This window comes from Chionomys nivalis, chromosome 3 (assembly GCF_950005125.1).
Source record: "Chionomys nivalis chromosome 3, mChiNiv1.1, whole genome shotgun sequence".
In the NCBI taxonomy this organism is placed as follows: domain Eukaryota; kingdom Metazoa; phylum Chordata; class Mammalia; order Rodentia; family Cricetidae; genus Chionomys; species Chionomys nivalis.
In genome coordinates this window covers 86479923-86498659 of record NC_080088.1, presented here as the reverse complement: position 1 = coordinate 86498659, position 18737 = coordinate 86479923, and the positions used below count along the sequence as shown (strand labels likewise).

At 43.4% G+C, this 18737-nt stretch overlaps 1 pseudogene; it reads right to left on the bottom strand.

The window, feature by feature from the left end:
* Nucleotides 1-18031: 18031 nt before the first annotated feature.
* LOC130872262 (small integral membrane protein 14-like) lies at nucleotides 18032-18325 on the bottom strand (annotated as a pseudogene).
* Nucleotides 18326-18737: the final 412 nt, after the last annotated feature.

The following is an 18737-nucleotide window of genomic DNA, read 5'->3' as shown; positions in this document are numbered from 1 at the left end:
TTTTGTTCCCAGAATGCACATGGTGGCTCACACCTGCCTGCAACCCGCACGATGGCTCGCACCCACCTGTAACCCGCACAATGGCTCACACCTCCAGTTCCAGGAGATCCAACGTCTTCTTCTGGCCCCTGGGGGCACCTGCAGGCATGTAGTGCACATATGTACATTCAGGCCCATATACATAAAATAAAATAATAGAAAAATTATATTTAAGAAGGAGCGATGCAATGACCAATGGGCATCAATAATCTCTTTCTCTCCATCCGTTTCCCTTTACGTTTTGTGACTAGTGAGATTAATTCCCTTCATCACTGATGGAGTTTGAATCGTCAGTGTTCCCACCCAAAACCCAGTGCTACAATCTGAGTCCCCGGGATGGCACGATTGGAAGATTTTTATGAGGTGAAGCCTAATAGAGGCTTTTTGGTTATTGGGATCACGCCACTCCCTCAACGGTAATTGTGGAGCCCTGGCCCCTTCCTTGCTCTCTTTAACTCCCACCATTACATTCTGCCTCACCACAAGCTCAAAGCAATAAGGCCAGCCCGTCATGGACTTCGACGTTCAGTGCTGTAAACCCAATTAACCTTTCTCTTTGCAAATTAGTCCTCTCAGGTACTTATTACTATAATGTTGGAAAGCTGACCAATGTAACCTCCAATAGGAAATCTGTTTCCAGTCAGTGTTTTACAGAGCAAACAGAAGAGTTGCCTGCAGTAAACTAAATCTAAGCTTGTAAAGAAAATAAGGCTTACTGTACATATTTTAAACAAATAGGAAATAGGTCAGGGGTATGCCTATAGTTTCCAATAAAGCATTCTATTTTTAAAATATACCCTGCAGCCTGATGTAGCTGAGGACAATGGCCCTCTGATGGCCCAAAATTTGGCTATTAAACTATATAGAGTCTTCATTTTATTGGTTGGGTTATTACTACACCCAGTTTGCTTCTAAAATAAATATCGCACACTCTCTTCCAGCGCATCCTATGCAAAATTACCTGCAGCAGCCACTGAGGACTGACTTTTATCTCTGTGCTGTGGTGAGGTAAAATAATATAAGCCACTAGGCCTTTGGCAGAAATAAAACAAATCCCAGGCGGATGAGGCTTGAATGGCTTGCCTTCATTCTTAGAGTCCCTTGACACCAAGGCCTGGGGGAGGAATTTGCTTTTTAATTATCTCCGCCCATATACATAGGAGTTATCATGGAACAACTCTGCTTGTAAAACAAATATTTCCCACAGATTTGGTTGTTTTTTAAATTTTATGTTTTCCTTAGAGAAACCCTTGAAAAGAAGATATTTCAAAAGTCAGTCGGGTACCTAATATATATGGAAATTAAACGGCTTGCCTGCAGTGATGGGTCCTGGTTTCCTGACTGCCTAGGTTTCCGGTCTGAATCAATCTGTTGGCAAGGACCATGTTTTATTCAATTTTGTGATCCCTGTGTCAGGTCCACTAGCCCTCCCTACCAATATGAGACCATCAAGTTTCTTGGTTAGTGCGAAACACTCACTAACTGTATTCAGTAAGCATTTATAGAGAGGCAAGCTACAAGGGACTCTTTATATCACCATGCCAAGGGCACTATTGCTTTCTATTGTCCTTAGGACCCCTGCATCACAGAAAAGAAACCCTAAACATGTAATGAAGCGATTACAAGCCCAAAGGGGGCAGGGATAGGGCGAAGAGCAGCGCATTGCCGGCGCAGCATCACACCACCCTTTGCTCCCAGTGAAGCACCCCTGTCCCTGACCACCGCAGAGCTTCTCCGCTGGCACCGGAGCTTAGGGCGCTAGGTCTCTTTTGTTCAAACATTGAGGAAAATGCCTTCCCACTATTCACACCACCTAGCATGTACTGGGGGAGAGGTACGCATAGCTCTAGAGCAATGAAAGACATTAGGAAACACAGACACAGCTTCCGTTGGACACAGTGTGGCGGGAGCCTCCAAGCAGAGTCTGGCTTTCCCTCTGACAGCTACGAGGCCATGTTCATCAGCCCCTCTGGCCAAGAGTGGTCCTGCAGTATCCATAGTAGCAGGCTTTACCAGAGAGACCCGGGATTCTCCAGTTTTCAAAGCAATGTAAAAGGCTCGACAATGCTGAACTCGTCCTTCGCTTTCATTCTTCTCTAGATGGTGAGAAAACATCTTGTGTTGTGACATTGCTTAGACAAATTCAAGCTAATTAGCTCCAGTGCTATTCTTAGTTATATTTGATGTTTTTGACGGGCCTGGCCTCTAATGTCAGATGATACAGGGAGGCTTTCGTGTGGCTCCTGTTTTCTGTGGCATGTGTGGTTCTGATGGAAAACTGTCTGCTGACTTACCAACATCGCTCTAACAGTTCTCGAGGTAAAACTGATTTGAAACAAGGTCTCACTGTGTAGCCCTGGTTGGTCCAGAACTCTCTGCATAGTGAGATCTTGTCGCAAATCAGTTTTATAGCGAGAAATAGGAGAGATGAAAGAATGTTCTTGATCTGCAAATGGGTGCGCTTTTCTTTCAGGCAGGCTTGAACTCACTGTGTAGAGCCGGCTATCTGCTTCTAGCTTCACCGTGCTAGGATTTAAAGATGTGCACCACCACTCCCTGATGAGGCTGGCAAAATATTTCCTAGTCGTCCTCATTCCCAAGTAAGGATCCAGCTGAGGAGCCTTACGAATTCTTCCCACTCCTCTCTAGTCACATTACTGAAAAGGACAGTTATATACAGACACGCTTAGATTCAAAAGAGCTTCCACCCATCCGTCCGTCGCTCATCTGTTCAGCTATCTGTCGACCAAAATACAGAAATCACAGTTTTTAACACTTTTTTTTTGAGGAACCATCTTTGTGTCAATAACAGCTGCTGGGATTTTAGTGATCAATCCTTGTTAGGCTAAATATAGCTACAGTTAATGATCTATTGACAACTGCAGAGAAGCCGCTCAGAATGCATTTTTGCATTTCCACTCAGTTACTTGTGGAAGCCGGAAGAGGTCAAGGAGAACCAGACTGGGGAAACTGTCAATACTTCTCCCCATCTTTCCGAAATTCCAAACTTTTTTTTTTTTTTTTTTTTTTTTTTTTTTTTTTTTTTTTTTTTTTTTTTTTTTTGGTTTTTCGAGACAGGGTTTCTCTGTGGTTTTGGAGCCTGTCCCAGAACTAGCTCTTGTAGACCAGGCTGGTCTCGAACTCACAGAGATCCGCCTGCCTCTGCCTCCCAAGTGCTGGGATTAAAGGCGTGCGCCACCACCGCCCGGCCAATTCCAAACTTTCCAAAGACAGACTTGATGCATCTAATCCTCAGGTCTTTGACATGTCAAAAAGCAAGCTGTACGTTGTCCCATCTTTCCATTTTGTCCACTCTTCGTCCCCCTCGAATTCAGGGTTGGAATTTCATAGACCATTACTGCTATGCTCCATAATTCATTTCTGCATGCAACCCAGCAATAGCTTTTCTCATCAGACCATCAGACCACTCAAAGGGAAGTGATTTTCCTTTTGAAATCATCCCTATTTCATTTTAGCAATTATCATGGAGACTAAAAGCCTTTTATAATCAACAAATCATACATTTTTCACTCCTCAAAACTCTGCCCACTTAAACACTCAAAAATTTCCAGTGAGGGGTCTGTTTTTAAACTTAGCAGATAGCCAGAAACCTGGACTTGACTCACCCCAGATGTGCAGGGCAAACTCCAAGGGTCAAGCAGATCAAGAGCAACGCTTCAGGATAAACAAAGGCCCTGGGGTCAGAATCAGGGAGGATACACCCCTGTTTCCTTTCTGTCACAAATCAGAGTGTTTTGAGGTACATGAAAAATCACCAGGACACAAGGTCTCCAAACCCTACCCCAGAAGCCATATTTTAATATTCTCTTATCCCCTTTGTAATTTAGGCCATGTGCCAATGTTTGCTCCATTAGCACTGTGGGCCCCTTGTGTGCAGACATGATTTCTACATGCTCCACTGGGATGCCTTCTAAAAACCTCAAGATTTTTAGAATCTCAATCAAACATCTATTCCAAGCCAGGCAATCATACTTTTTGGCAAATTTAGAGTAGGCTTCAGTGGAGAAGTCGTACAGAATACTGTTAGATAGAGACAAAATATTAAGTGTGTGACACTGAGCCTTCATTTTCAGATAATGTCACTTCAGTACACAAGGCTTGCATGAGTAGGTGCTTGGCACTCTAACCGGGGCTGAGCATCAGATACAACACAGTGGTTACGAGTCTGTGGCTCTCTGACGAATGAGAGACAACATCTGAACAGGAAGTGTGGTCTAGATGGAGACCAACAAACAGTATACATTTTATTTGCCAAGACATGTAGGAGGTAAATAGAAAAGCACACGCTAGCAAATTTAGCAGTTTGCGTCTCTAAATATAAAGCTGCTGACTGCAGGCCACGAGCAAGCTTTGCACAACTCCCGCAACTAAAGCTGGCCAAGAATGAGATGCACAGTTATTAGCTCCAAGACCCCATCAGACAGACGCCTGTGAGTACGTGGTCGGATAGAGTTCGATTCTGATGGCAAATTAATAAGGTGAGCCAGGCGGTACTGCAGCCTTTTCACAGAATAAAGATCACAGTATTAAGTGCAAGGTTAACCTCCCCGTAGCTGTGAGGCAGGGAGGTGACTATTCTAACAAGGCAGTCAGACGGGTTCACATGCTGCAGGTTCCCCACGTGAAAATGAAAACTCGCATTGACAGTTCTTCCTTACTTCCTTTCATCCTCTCTCTCTCTCTCTCTCTCTCTCTCTCTCTCTCTCTCTCTCTCTGTGTGTGTGTGTGTGTGTGTGTGTGTGTGTGTTGTGAAAGGGTTTCTCTGTATAGCCTTAGATGTCCTGAAACTTACTCTGTAGATCAGACAGACTGATCTAGGACTCAGAGATCCACCTGGCTCTGACTCCCCAGTGCTGGGATTAAACGAGAGTGACATCACCTCCTGACCTTAACTGACACTTTTTTAAAAAGACAAGTCAATCATCTCAAGAACGTGGAATTTAGTCCGCAAAATTAGTGTGCCTTCTAGCATGTGACAGGTCATACAGTTTCTGCTGCAAACGGATTCAAAGAGGGGAGGAAGCAAGTGCAGAAATCCATAGCAGAGATGTCTGGATGTGGTGGAGAGGGTTTATGCAGTGGGCAATGATGGGACTTCTAATGACTGGAGGCTCAGAAAAGACAGGCTTCAGTGAAGGCTGTGACTTGAGGAATGTGTGGACTTTGGAGACAAAGAAAGAGGCATCCAAAGGAAAGGGGCTTAGACTATGAGTGCTGATGGGCCAGAAGGGTTCTACCAGACTTCCCTACCTTTTCCTACAGCCAGAACTACTACTGCTTGAGTGTATACTATGTACCAGGTTCTCCTCGAGGTGTTTATTTCATAAAAGGATTGGTCCTCAAAATACTCCTAGGAGATCTTGCATAAACAAGCCTATCCTATTCTTCAAGTCAAAGCCTCAAGACACAGACTAAGGAACTTGCTGAAAGTTTGCACAGCTCACAAGTGGGACACTGGAATACACTTCTTACAATCAGCATCTGCGAATCTTCTCTTACCTTAAGTAGCAGGAGCCCAACACACTGGGACTCAGCTGCCCACTCTGGCACTGATGCTCAGACAGATCTCTGCCGTCTTTGCATGGACCAGGACCCACGGGGCTATTGTACTTCATATGTTTGTAAAACCAACAATGCATTTCCATTGTTTTCCTCTATTAAAATGAATGCTGAGGGGTTGAGAGATGGCTCAGTGGTTAAGATCACTCACTGCTCTTGCAGAGGAGCTGAGTTCAGTTCCCAGCACCCACGTGGCAACTCACAACATCTACAACTCCAGTTCCAAAAGATCCAACATGCTCTTCTAACCTCTTCAGGCAATGCACAAACATCCATGTAGGCAAAACACCCACCAACATAAAATAAAAATAAAATGGAAAAAAATAAAATAAATACTGGCTCTAGAATAGCAGGATGATAGAGACAAATTTTAGAAAGAGAAAAATATGAAGGTTTGTATGATTCTACTCCCCAGTAAGAACCCTCCCCCCACACAACATGCTGCTGTGTCCTCCCAAGCTGTCTTTGTACATGTAAGACTTGTTTGGCTACAACAGGCCAAGATGATGGAACATTACGATCAGAGAAAGAACAGTGGCAGGGCAGCTGAGAATCCCTGCAGGTTATTAATAGTTTCTGAGGACAGGATGTGCAATTTGCAAGAAGAAAACTCTTGACCAGTTGCATGCCTTTCTCTGGAGGAGGACTGTTGTTTAGAGGAGACTTTTAATGCATAACTCGAGAGGAGGATCCAATCCAGCCCATGTGTTCAGTCAGTGCAGCCTTCACGAGAACAAGATAACTGGAAGAGATCAGTGAGGCTGCAGGGGACCAGGACAAAGGTGTGTGCAGGAAGGAGTGGGGATATGTGTTGTGGTTTCGCTTAAACCATAATTCGAGGCAAATGAGCCTCTGTCATCCATTAGGCCTCCCCTTTCCTGGAAAACTAGGTGGTAGCAGCGTGAGATGCATGCACGCTTTATAACTCCCGTGTATGCTTTCTGGCTAAGTGACCTTCCTTAGGAAATGGCCACAGATGGCAAGGACATTCAGGGGTGATGGTAATAAAAACAATATTGTGCTGGCACAAAATAGATGTGCTGACCAATGGGATAGAATTAAGAATCCAGATAGAAGTCCACGCAACTACAGTTAACTGATATTTTTACAAAGATGCCAAAAATATATACAGAAGAGAAGGCAGAAAGAATCTTCGAGTAGTGCTGGGAAAAGGGTCAACATGTAAGAGGATGAAACTAGCCCCTTATCCCCCAGCCTGCACAAAACTCAAGTCCAGTGGATCAAGGAGCCCAGCAGAGGCCTGATGCCTGGGCCGTGCTAGAGGAAGAGGCAGAGGCTGTGCTTCAGCTTCCAGGCATGAGTGAGGACTCTCTGAGTAAGACTGATAGCACGGGAAAGACCAACAAGTGACATATATGATCTCATAAGACCAAACAGCTTCTGAAGAACTGTGAAACGAGGGATAGCAGCCCACACAGCAGGAGAAAACCTTCAGCAGCAGCTATCAGTCAAGAGAAGATAAGAGTCCATACTGTACCAGAAATTCAATAAACTAAACATTAAGAAAACAAACGACATCTAGAACGTGGGCTGTGGGACAGAACAGAAAATTCTTGAAAGGAAGAATGCAAATGTCTAGGGAATATTTTTAAAATGTGACTGGCAAGCTAGGGGCGGTGGTGCACCCCTCTAATCCCAGAGCTCAGGAGGCAGAGGCAGGTGGATCTCTGTGAGTTCGAAGCCAGCCTGGTCTACAGAGTGACACAGAGAAACCCTACCTCGAAAAATCAAAAGAGAAAAAATAAAAACATTGAGGGAGGGTGGGGGAAGAAATGAAGATCTAGAACGGTGGGGACAGGACTGTGCTGTCGTCGTGGTCCCCTGGGGTGCTCCAGGGCTGTAAGCAGCATGGCTACATGCTCAGAGACTTCAAATGAAAAATGGGAAATGTAGCGTTCATATCCAAGTACACTTTCAAACTTTCACTTTGGCCTAATTTTTAGGATATGGATGCTTTCATTTACAGCTAGCACTTCAAACACATTTGCACCAAGGTGTTAATGGTTCTCAAGTCTCTTCTTTGTGTTAACATCACATCTTGGTGGGGAAGGGAAAAGAGGAGGAACAGAGACAGCGGGACAGAGAGAGAGATTTTGTACTCGTGTTTATAGTAATATCATTCTTGATAACTGAAATGCCAAAGCAAGCCAGTGTATGCAATGAATGGAAACCCATTCACACAATGTGGGCGCTATATACACAATGGAATTTTGATCAGTTCATTCACAAATTTAGACTATACACAACCTGAATCCATCAACAGAAAAATACATTTCAAATCATTTGTAAGGCCGTCTCTATAAAAGTGACATTCTCAGGATGGCCTATCAGATGTGATCCACTTATATCCTCTTTAGCCTGATAGAGATCCAACAGGCTGGAGAGCAATGGAATATTATTCAGCCTTAAAAAGTTGAGCATTCTGATATATGCCATAACATTGGTGACTCCTGTGGATACTAAGTACAGGAAACAAATCAGCCACAGAAAGACAAATATCTCATTGATTCCACTAACAAAGACAGAGTGATACTTGCCAGTACATGGGGGAGAGAGGAAGGAGCCTGTGGTTCTAGTGTTACTGTCTAAATTGGATCCGGGCGGTGATGGCGCACACCTTTAATCCCAGCACTCGGGAGGCAGAGGCAGGCGGATCTCTGTGAGTTCGAGACCAGGCTGGTCTACGAGAGCTAGTTACAGGACAGGCTCCAAAACCACAGAGAAACCCTGTCTCAAAAAACTAAAAAAAATAAAAAATAAAAATAAAAAAATAAATTGGAAACATTCCCTCCAAGGCTCATGAATTTGACCACGTGGTCCCTAAAAGCCGGTGGCACTGTTTTTGAAAGTGGTGGGGTTCAGGAACGCACAGCCTAGTGGGCAGACATGGTCTCTGCTTCAGTTCCTGCCTCCCAGTTCCCCCATTTGAGCTCCTTGCCCTGGCTTCCCTAAATAAGCCCTTTGCCCCCTCAAGTTGCTGTTAGTCATGTTGTTCCTCACAACAACAGAAAAGTAGGCTACAGTGAGGTGCTAAGGACTCTGCCCAGAAAGCACACTGACCCGAGTTTTCTCTGGGCATAGTGGCCAATGAGAATACTTCTGGAAGCCACACAGTTCTTCTCTGCATGAGAGTCCCACACAACCTATTACCATTTCAGAACAGTCACCTGACACAGTGGTTAAGTTCTAGTAGCCCTGTGTCTGCACAGGAACATGAAGGAGAGAATAACACAGAGGCCTGACAGGTTATGTGTACAATCAGAAGCACTTCTCTTTTGTGAAAATGTTCAGACGGAATGTTTGTGAGATTTTGTGAACTTTTCCAACCGTCTACCTCCTAATTGACTGTTAATAGGCCACACATGAGACACAGTTTCTTAGATACAGTCACATCACCATGATTACCATACCCGACAGGTACAATACAGACAAGGAAGGATGGATTTTGGCTCCGTTTCCTTGGGTTCGTGGAAGCAGGAGGGTGTAACTGAGGCTGTTCACATCACAGTTGACCAGGAGGCCAAGCAACAAGCAGGAACAGGTTATAACCTCCAATGGCCTGCTACCAGATTTTACAGGTTCCACAGGCCCCCTCCAAATAGTGGCAGCAGTTGGGGGGCAGCAGTTCAAAGCATGAGCCCACTGAGGACAGTTTAGATTCTAATCCTAATAGTAATCCTTCCTTTAATCTCTCAGAAGCCTTCAATCTCAATGTGGAGACAAGATTTGGAAGACAAGAAGACTTTGGACATGACCTGACTGGGGCCATGAGGAATGAAGAAATGACAGACACACATACAGAAAAGCTGGGATGGGGTGGGCTGTGCACTTGGATGGAGCCATGTGCCTGGGAACACACTTATTATAAACAGCACGGATGGGAGGTGGGTGAACTAATGTTGGTTCAGGTCTCTGTCGAGGAGCAGTTCCAGGCTGCAGTTATCAAGAAGGAGGAAGCTTTTGTGGGTGATGCTCTCAGCATCCGTGCTTGGACCAGAGGAATATGCACTCACTCTGGACTTCCTCCGCTTCCCACACCAAAAACAGCAGTCAGGGAAAAGTGAGTCATCGTTATCAGCAGATGTTTGTGCTTCATGTGGATATGTAGTCTAGCTTGCCTTGTGCTCATCCAGCCTCAGGGCCCCACCCCAGTGCTGGATTACAAGTGGACATTACCATGCATGAATCAATCTTTTCTTCCCACCCCTTCTGTCTTGAGATTATTGTGATAATCTTACAACTCTCAGGTCATACTCTGTCATTGAGAGAAGTCAGGGCAGGAACCCAAGGTAGGAACTGAAGTAGAGGCCATGGAGAAACGCTGCTCACTGACTTGCTCCTTGTGGCTCACTTAGCCAGCATTTTAAATAACTTAGGTCCACCTGCTCAGGTGTGGCACCGCCCAACGATGTAATGGACCCTTCCACATCCCAGTCATTAATCAATCAAATGTCGGGAAGACAGGACTACAGGGCAGTCTCGTGGAGGCTTTCTCAATTGAGGTTTTTTCTTCCCAAATGACTCTAGCTTATGTCAAGCTCACAACAAATGACCAGGACACTCTCCTCTACTTTTCTCCCTTCCTTCCTCCCTCACTCCCTTCGTTCTTCCCTCCCCTTCCCTTTGAATAGCCGACAAATTGCTCATGTAGACCCAAACCTTTCTCTGTTTTTCTCCTGTTGTAAAATCCTGTATTCCTTGTCTAAAACACCCTTGCAGACATCCTCAGAGCAATATTCAGGCAAATCCCTGGTCTTCCTGTGGTGCAGCAAGTGACACCCACATCAGTCCACATGGGAACTGGGAGCTCTTCCTCCTTATTGTGGTGCAGTGATGCATTTTCTGATCCTTGCTGCTTGCTGTCCATGATGTGTGTGACCATGCTGCACAAGCTGGTTGCTTTCCTGGCTTGGCCAGTTTGATAGATCTGCCTTAAGTTCTGGGCACTCACTACCTCCTACTCGTGATTTCTGCTGCAGCCTTCTGGATGCTGCCTTATCTAGGGAAATGCATCTAGTATCTCACAAATTACGAACACCCTGGGAACCTAAATAGCCCTGTGTTAACCTTTTGGTCTCCAGTTCTGTAAAGGTTCCATCCATGGATTAAGAATGATTTTATCTTCCTATATTTTATCCCAGTCCTTGGAGCTGCATGAGCCCCAGGCTCTGTGTTGGCTTGGGAATTCAACTCTTAGCATGTTTGCCCCGACTACTGGAAGGTTTCTCTTTGCAAAGTCCTCAAACTTGAGCTTCAGAAGGAAGAAATGCAGATGATCGCTGGTCCCGTATGCAAATAGTTCTAGCTTCAAATATGTGTATGAGTATAAATATATCCAGGTGTATTCGAAAGAGCTCCTTCCAAATATGTGAACCTCCCACTTGAGTATACACACACACACACACAGAGTTTCTCATATGACCATAAGGGCACCTAGATAATAATTTTTACCATTTGTTCCTTTTAGAGTTTTACTTTTGTTATGATCCAACATATACTTACTAGCATATATAAACCATAGTTTATAATGAATTCTAGGTGGAATATGGTCTTTTAATGTATTTAATGGGCAAAATTTTTCTTGTGTCTTTAACATGACTATTTTTGAAGAAACCTTTCAGTAATCATGTTGGAGTAAAAGGATATCCAAATCCCATGTGATTTTGTGAGCTACACGGAAGGGTTATGTTGAGAATAATAAGGAAGGAGATTTCAAAACTTGATAACTAGCAATGATTGACAGAAAGATGTAGCAGGCATGCTTGGCTTAAATATTTTCACATATCCTGTGTCAACCACATCTTTTTTTAAGTGATGCTAGGGTCAGAGAGATAGCTCAGTGGATTAAGCCACTTGATGTCAAATGACTACCTGAAATTGACTCCCAGAACCCAAATGGTAGGAGGAGAGGACCCACTCCCTTGAATTTTCCTCTGACCTCCAAGTGCATGCGGTGATGTGTACAATCCATTCAATAAATAAATAAGCGGTTTAAATAATAAAGATAGAAATGAGACTCTTGCTTATGCTCCCACTTTTACAGTAATTTTTTTGTCCTTTGATGTGCTATGTGAAATAATGCCTTCTTGGGAACAAATGGAAGGAGTGACAAAAATTCCTACAAACAAAGGCATTTATGTGGCTTCATAGAAAGCCCATTAAATTAATCTCGGTCCTTGGGGTGATGACCTTTGGAAAGTCAGCCCCAAGAACATATGTCGCAAGAAGAATCTGCAATTCAAGACAAAAGAATAAAAGCATAGAACACATTACTTAGTCCGATAAAATGTGAGGGATTCTTCAGGTGTGTGGTGGAGACGTTTGAGCAAATCTGTCCACACCTGCAAATCACATGTCCACATCCCATATGATTTTGTGAGTTACACAGTAGGGTTATGTTGAGAATGATAAGGAAAGATATTTCAAAACTTGATAACTAGCAATGGTTGACAGAAAGATGTAGGAGGGGTGTAGCTACCTACAGCTGGCGCTGACTTGGTTTGTTTAATAATTCTCACACTTGGCAGTGAGAGAGAGGATGCTTAATTACTTTAAAGACCTGGGGAATAGCAGTAAGATCTTTATTAACACAGGCATTTCTGGCTTCCTGTGTTCCTTCCTTTGATAAGCTCATTATTGTTTTATTGGGCGAGCATCCTTTTCAGAACCGTGGACAGCTCTGTCTCAGCAGGTGCGTTATTCCTGTCCTCATTCTTCTGCTTGCAGAATTTTAGAGGAAAATAGACCTGAAAACTTAACTCTTTCACCTCCATTTGCCAGAATTGTTGGCATACACGAACCACACGTTGACATGATAAAAACACAAGTTTTTGTGATGATGTAGTGTAGTCTCAGGAAATAACTATGTAAAACACGTGGGTTTAAAGTCCCTCTCTCTTAATATCTGTGTGGATTAGACTTAACTTTCTTGTTCTGTAAAATGGGTATAAAGGTGACTTCTAGGCACAGTTGTGAGGTCATAGATAAGACAGGTAAAGTGCATAGGTCAACTTAAATAAGCAACTCATGGAGGCTGGGGAGATGCCTATGAGTTTAAGAGCACTGGCTGCTTGCTCTTGCAGAGGACCTGGGTTCCGTTCCCAGACCCATATGGTGGCTCACAACCATCATAACTCTAGTTCCAAGGGATCTGATGTCCTCTTTTGGCTTCATAGACACTGGGCATACCCGTGGTGCACACACACATACATGCAGGCAAAACATCCAAACACGTAAAAGAAAAACAAATAAATTTGTTGTACATTAGCAAAATAAGGGTTTCATAAATGATAGTGCCTGGGTTCATGTTTGATTTTCATGCACCTTGCAGAGAGGCAGCTACTTAGAAGCTGAGTGTGATCTGAACACAAACAAGTTGTGAATTCCACAAGCTCTAGCCCTAACAACAAAGGTATCTCACACACTTACCCTTTGAACAAAAGTAACAAACACAGTAGGAATGCCCTTGGTTTCTCTCTCAGCTCATATGATTTAAATATTAACAAAACTGTTTTTACATAGCTGTGCCGTTTGAACCAAGAGTTGACCACCTTGGTAAGCTAAAGCCTGTGTTCAAACTTTTCTAGGCTCTCTATCAGCTTCTTTCTTTTTATACCCATCTCCCACCTGTATATAACATTAATATCACAGGTGTCCACTTTCCTCCACTCTGGATAGGATGCTGTGTGTCCAGTTCTACATGAGAAAGCAGGCACTTACCTGACTTTTTGAAGCTCCAACCTGAAAGAGAAGATAGGCACGGAACAAGCAGCTGTCGTGAAGTGGGAGTATCAGTTATAACAACTTTCCTGTTTAGAGAAGTGAAAAATGACACTCATAAGTGGAAAGAAGTGGAATCAGAGATCTTGAGTCAGACACGGTGGCACAAATCCTCAACCATAGGTAGGTGAATCTCCGTGAGCTCAAGGCAAACTTGGTCTATGTAGCAAGTTCCAAGTCAGCCAGGGCTACAAAGTGAGACCCTGTCTAAAAAAATTCATCTCCATTATAAAAGCCAGTGGTTACCCCTACACTGGATGCAGAATGACCAAACCATTCCTTCATAAAACGAATTGCTATAATTTTCCTAGTGCTCAGCTATTCATGATTGCTCTGTGTATTAGTGTTCTCTAGAGTAACAGGACTTATAAAATGAATCTCTCTCCATATACATATATACATACACATGTATGTAGGATTTATTAGGATGACTTACGGGCTGTGGTTCAGCTAATCCAATGAAGGTGGTCTGTGAAGGAAGGTCCAAGAATGCGGTAGTTGTTCCATCCACAAGGCTGGATGTCTCAGCTGGACTTCAGTATCGACCGGAATTCTGAAGACGTATTCTCTAATGCAAGCAAAGGAATGGACTTGCTAGTGAGGCAAGAGCAAGCTGGCAGTGAGCAAAAGCTCCTTCTTCCATGCCCTTATATAGGCTGCTAGCAAAAGACATGACCCAGATTAAAGGAGAGTCTTTCCCACCTCAAAAACCCAGATTAGAAGTGGATCTTCCCACTTCAGCTTAAACAAAAATCCATCACAGGTGTGCCTCTCCATTTTGGAATATTAATTAATGCCAAAAGTAGTTAGGTTGACAAGCAAGAAGAACTATCATAGTACATCAGGAATGGACACATGAGAACTCGTCTTCTTTTTTGTTGTTGTTGTTGTTACTAACATTTTCTATTTATTCATTAATAAAAAGTGCATAGTACAGCCCTTTACCCCAATCCAAGTACTCAGTAAAAGATTAACAGCAAATGCTACATGGCACAAACTGATTTGTTTGGCATGATTTAAACATTTAGAAACAGCAAACTACATTTAGTACATCACATGACTACTTTTGCTTTTAACAAATAATCTTTGGACATGTAACGAATACTCAGGATTCTTCACTGAGAAATAGAAGACTGACCCTATTTTCTATTGCAACCACAAAATTTAATCATTTGCTATTAAGTCTCCTCATTTTTCCTTCTTCAAGTTGCTGTTCTGTGATTTAAACTGAGTTGGTCAAATTTGAGCATAAAATCACCGAAAGCAACAAACTTTCAGTTAGAGTGACAGACTGGCACAATCTAAGATATCAGTGAATTTATAAACACTATCACAGATACTAAATGGAGCCACGGGACAGCAATACTCATGGACACTCTGGAGAACCACTGCGCATTGTAAAACATGCCTTCCCAAGCATGGGATAGTGTTTAGATACATGATAGAATCTTTCGCTGGAAACAGTCCTGGTGTTAACCTGTTCCATGTGGAAAAGAGAAATCAAAACTACTAGATTTCGTATAACACAGTATGAAACGACTCAAGCTCTGGACAGCACACGGCCCAGACTGACGGGAATGTAAGATTTCCCCTTTACTTTCTCTGTTTTAAGAGAACTGCAGCTACAGAGCATGCGAAGGTTTGCAAGCCAAATAAATAATGGTATTAGGAGTGTGCTCAATTAAGACATGTAGCCGCTTCAAGAAGAGAGTAATTTAAATTATTAGTGAGGTTCTTAATGACAATATTCTATACAGGATACCACCATTTTAGGAATACAGAAAAATTTCCACAGCAAATAAAATAACAAAGAATAAAAAATAAAAACCCAAGATGAAGTACTTCTCAAAGAAACTCAACTGTTAACAGGCATTGAAATGTCTGGATTGGATTTTTCTATACAATTGTGCTCATATATCCTTCTGGTGAACATGTAACTAAGCCTTTTCTGTGTTGGAAAGCAAAAACTCTGAAGGGCTAAAAAACCAGAGTACACTGTACACTGATGAATATCTTGCATATCACCATAGAACCTTCATCTGGAGATGGATGGAGATAGAGACAGAGACCCACATTGGAGCACTGGACTGAGTTCCCAAGGTCCAAATGAAGAGCAGAAGGAGGGAGAACATGAGCAAGGAAGTCAGGACCGCGAGGGGTGCGTCCACCCATGGAGATGGTGGGGCTGATCTAATGGGACCTCACCAAGGCCAGCTGGACTGGGACTGAAGGAGCATGTGATCAAACCGAACTCTCTGAATGTGGCTGACAATGAGGGCTGACTGAGAAGCCAAGGACAATGGCACTGGGTTTTGATTCTATTGCATGGACTGGCCTTGTGGGAGACTAGTCTGTTTTGGATGCTCACTTTCCTAGACCTGGATGGAGGGGGGAGGACCTTGGACTTCTCACAGGGCAGGAACCCTGACTGCTCTTAGGACTGGAGAGGGAGGGGAAGGGAAAGGGAAATGGGAGGAGGGGAGGAGGTGGAAATTTTTAAGAAAGGGAGAAACCAGGGTTGTGTCTCCAACTCAACAGAGGGGCTCATGTAGGAAAGGTTCAGCTATTTACACAGAGTGTGCACGTGATGGAAATGAACATCTAGAATAAGAACCCACACTTCTAACACTTGTGTTCTCTATCTACATTTTGACCATTTTTTTTAAACCAAGGTCAAGTCTCAACTATTCGTGAGGCAGACTGAGTGAACACATCAGCTCTCCACTGGGTCTTGCTTCAGTGCGTTAGAAAACGGACTGTTGGAACACATGTGCAGGTCTCCAAAGGGTGAGGACAGGAAAGGAAGTTCTACAGAGATTTAGTTCCCTTTGATGTCATTCCAATCTTGTCTAGTCCCTCGCCCCATTTTCCCTTCTGAGGTAAGGTATTCCTACACAGCCCAACCTGACCTGAAATTTACATCTTAGTCCACTTTGACCTCAAGACTGTCGCCATGTCTGGCTTTTGGGTTAAACTGAAATGAAGCAGGGGAAACTAACAGTTGGTCACAGCAAGAGAGAAACCCTTCTTTCACCCTGTGGTCTTCCTTTGTTCAGGATTTAACTTACCTGGGTTAAGTCACCCTTTATAAGCACAAATATTTAAAAGATGGTTCTATTATTTCAAGTGTTGAGCATTGAGTCAGGAGGAATGCCAGCAGCCAGTACCACAGCACAGGCCACAGTGATGCCCTGAACCATGCTTCTGGGCCAGAGCGAACCCACCACACGGGGGAATGAGCAGTGACATGGAGCCGGGCCAGAGATCTGTCAATGGCACAATGACAGACAAGTTTGTTTAGTTTACACAAACAGTTTCTCAGATCTGTACAGTGACAGCCTAGACTGACCTAGGGGAGGAAGTCTTTACATTGATAGCAAAGTATGTTCTGGCCCCAAGAGATCATCTGCAGCTACTTCCTACACAAAACCCCAGGCCGTCCACGTATGCCATTTGAATTCACTGCTTTTTGAGCTGAGGAGAATAAATGCAACCTCTTACTTTTAAATACATTCTAAAATTTCAGTTTCTGATACTCCTTTCCACTCCAATACATCCACTTCCCACTACTAAACAGAATCCATCGAGCCGAGAGGTTCGATGTTTGGGTTTCTTGTTTGGAAATGAAAAACATTGTTCTCCTTTCCCTGGGAATAAACCAATTTTTCTTCAGGTCAGAAGGGCAATAAAAGACTAAAAAATTTTTCAAATAAAAAGATGTGAAAAGAAATGGGCATTAAAATGTCAACCCCACACACAGATGTAGGATGATTCCATTCTAACAGGTAAGTGTTGGAATGGGAGAGAGGCTTGCTGAGAGGCATTCGCTTCAAGAGACAGACAAACAGAGCCCATATGAGCCCGGGGTAGAGTGTATCTGGCAAAGGCAGAACCAACTCCACCTTTCATGAGCCGTATAAGGCTAGTGTACAGTGGCTTCCAACGACACGGAACGGATTCTAAACCAACCGCTGTATTAATCAATCATGTTTATTTAAAGTATTTTTAACATCAGATATTTTTAATGTGAATTTAAAAAAAAATCATTAATCAACCAGTTCACTTTTCCTATTCTAGCCACATGAGCCATCTGTAGCCACCCGGATCGCAGCTGGAGGCTCTAAGGAAAATAGACTAAAAGCTTCCCTGTCCCAAGAACAGCAGAAAACTGCCAAGGTAAAGTAAATACAGTGTGGCTCCGTCATTCACACCAGATAACCCCAAATAAATACCTTATGGAAAAAATTAAAATCTATTAAAACCACTTAAAATACTTAAAGGCAGAAATCTCAATTTTCTTTCAGTTGGGCCAGAAACTACCAAAGATATTATGATCACGGTTCCAGGGACAACGAGTGCAATGTTTAAGCTTAGGTCAACCAACAAAGTCCTGTGAACGTTCTGATAGATCCATTTACTCAAGTATACCGTAAATAAGAACTGAGCAACACAAGAAGCAAAAGTCAGTTTGCATGTGAAATTCCTATAAGCTCATGAAAACAATACCATCCCAAACCACAGATGGAAAAGGAAAAACCGCTAAGAGTACTCTGGTCATCTTCAGTCATTTGGGCATGAGCAGCGTTAACAATCTCTGCTTCCCACATCAACGTTAGTCCACAGGCAGAGCGGGCGGGTCCTGTCCACTTTGAGGACTGGAGGGCTTTTCCGGGGAGGCTGGAGCCTCTCAAATGAGGAGGCCTCAGTAAGAACAGGAGCACTGCAATCACCATCCAGGCCATCAGGATCACAGTAATGCTGACACTGTTGTCACTGGAGGGTCCTGGCAATTCGCGGCGTCACTCTGTGCCTGTGCAGTAGGACGCCGAAGCACGTTGATCAGTCTTCTCATCACATGTTCATGAGAGCGAACACATTCACGGGGATCAAATCCACCTTCAGCCATGGTTACCCAGCTTGATCTTACTCAACTATTTAAACCTTATATTCTTACTTTCTGTTTTATTTTTCAAGACAGGGTTTCTCTGCGTAGTCTTGGTTATCCTAGAACTCACACTGGTGACCAGGCAGGCCTCAAACTCAAAAGTGAGAATTCTTTTTAAAATACTGACATAGAAAAAGGAAATCTTCTAGGAGGGAGATAAAATATACATCATAAAACCCTACGTGATCATGCTGGAATGCATACAATGTTTAAATGCAGAGTTTTTTGGTTTGGTTTTGATATTTGAACTATAAAGGGTGAATAAAGCGTGTTGAGCAGCAAGCAGGCAAACAAAGATGCATGCACTTGTCCCCCTGCCCTGGACTGTGGCCATGATGCTTTCATCCCCCGGGTTAATGAACTGTCCCCTGGA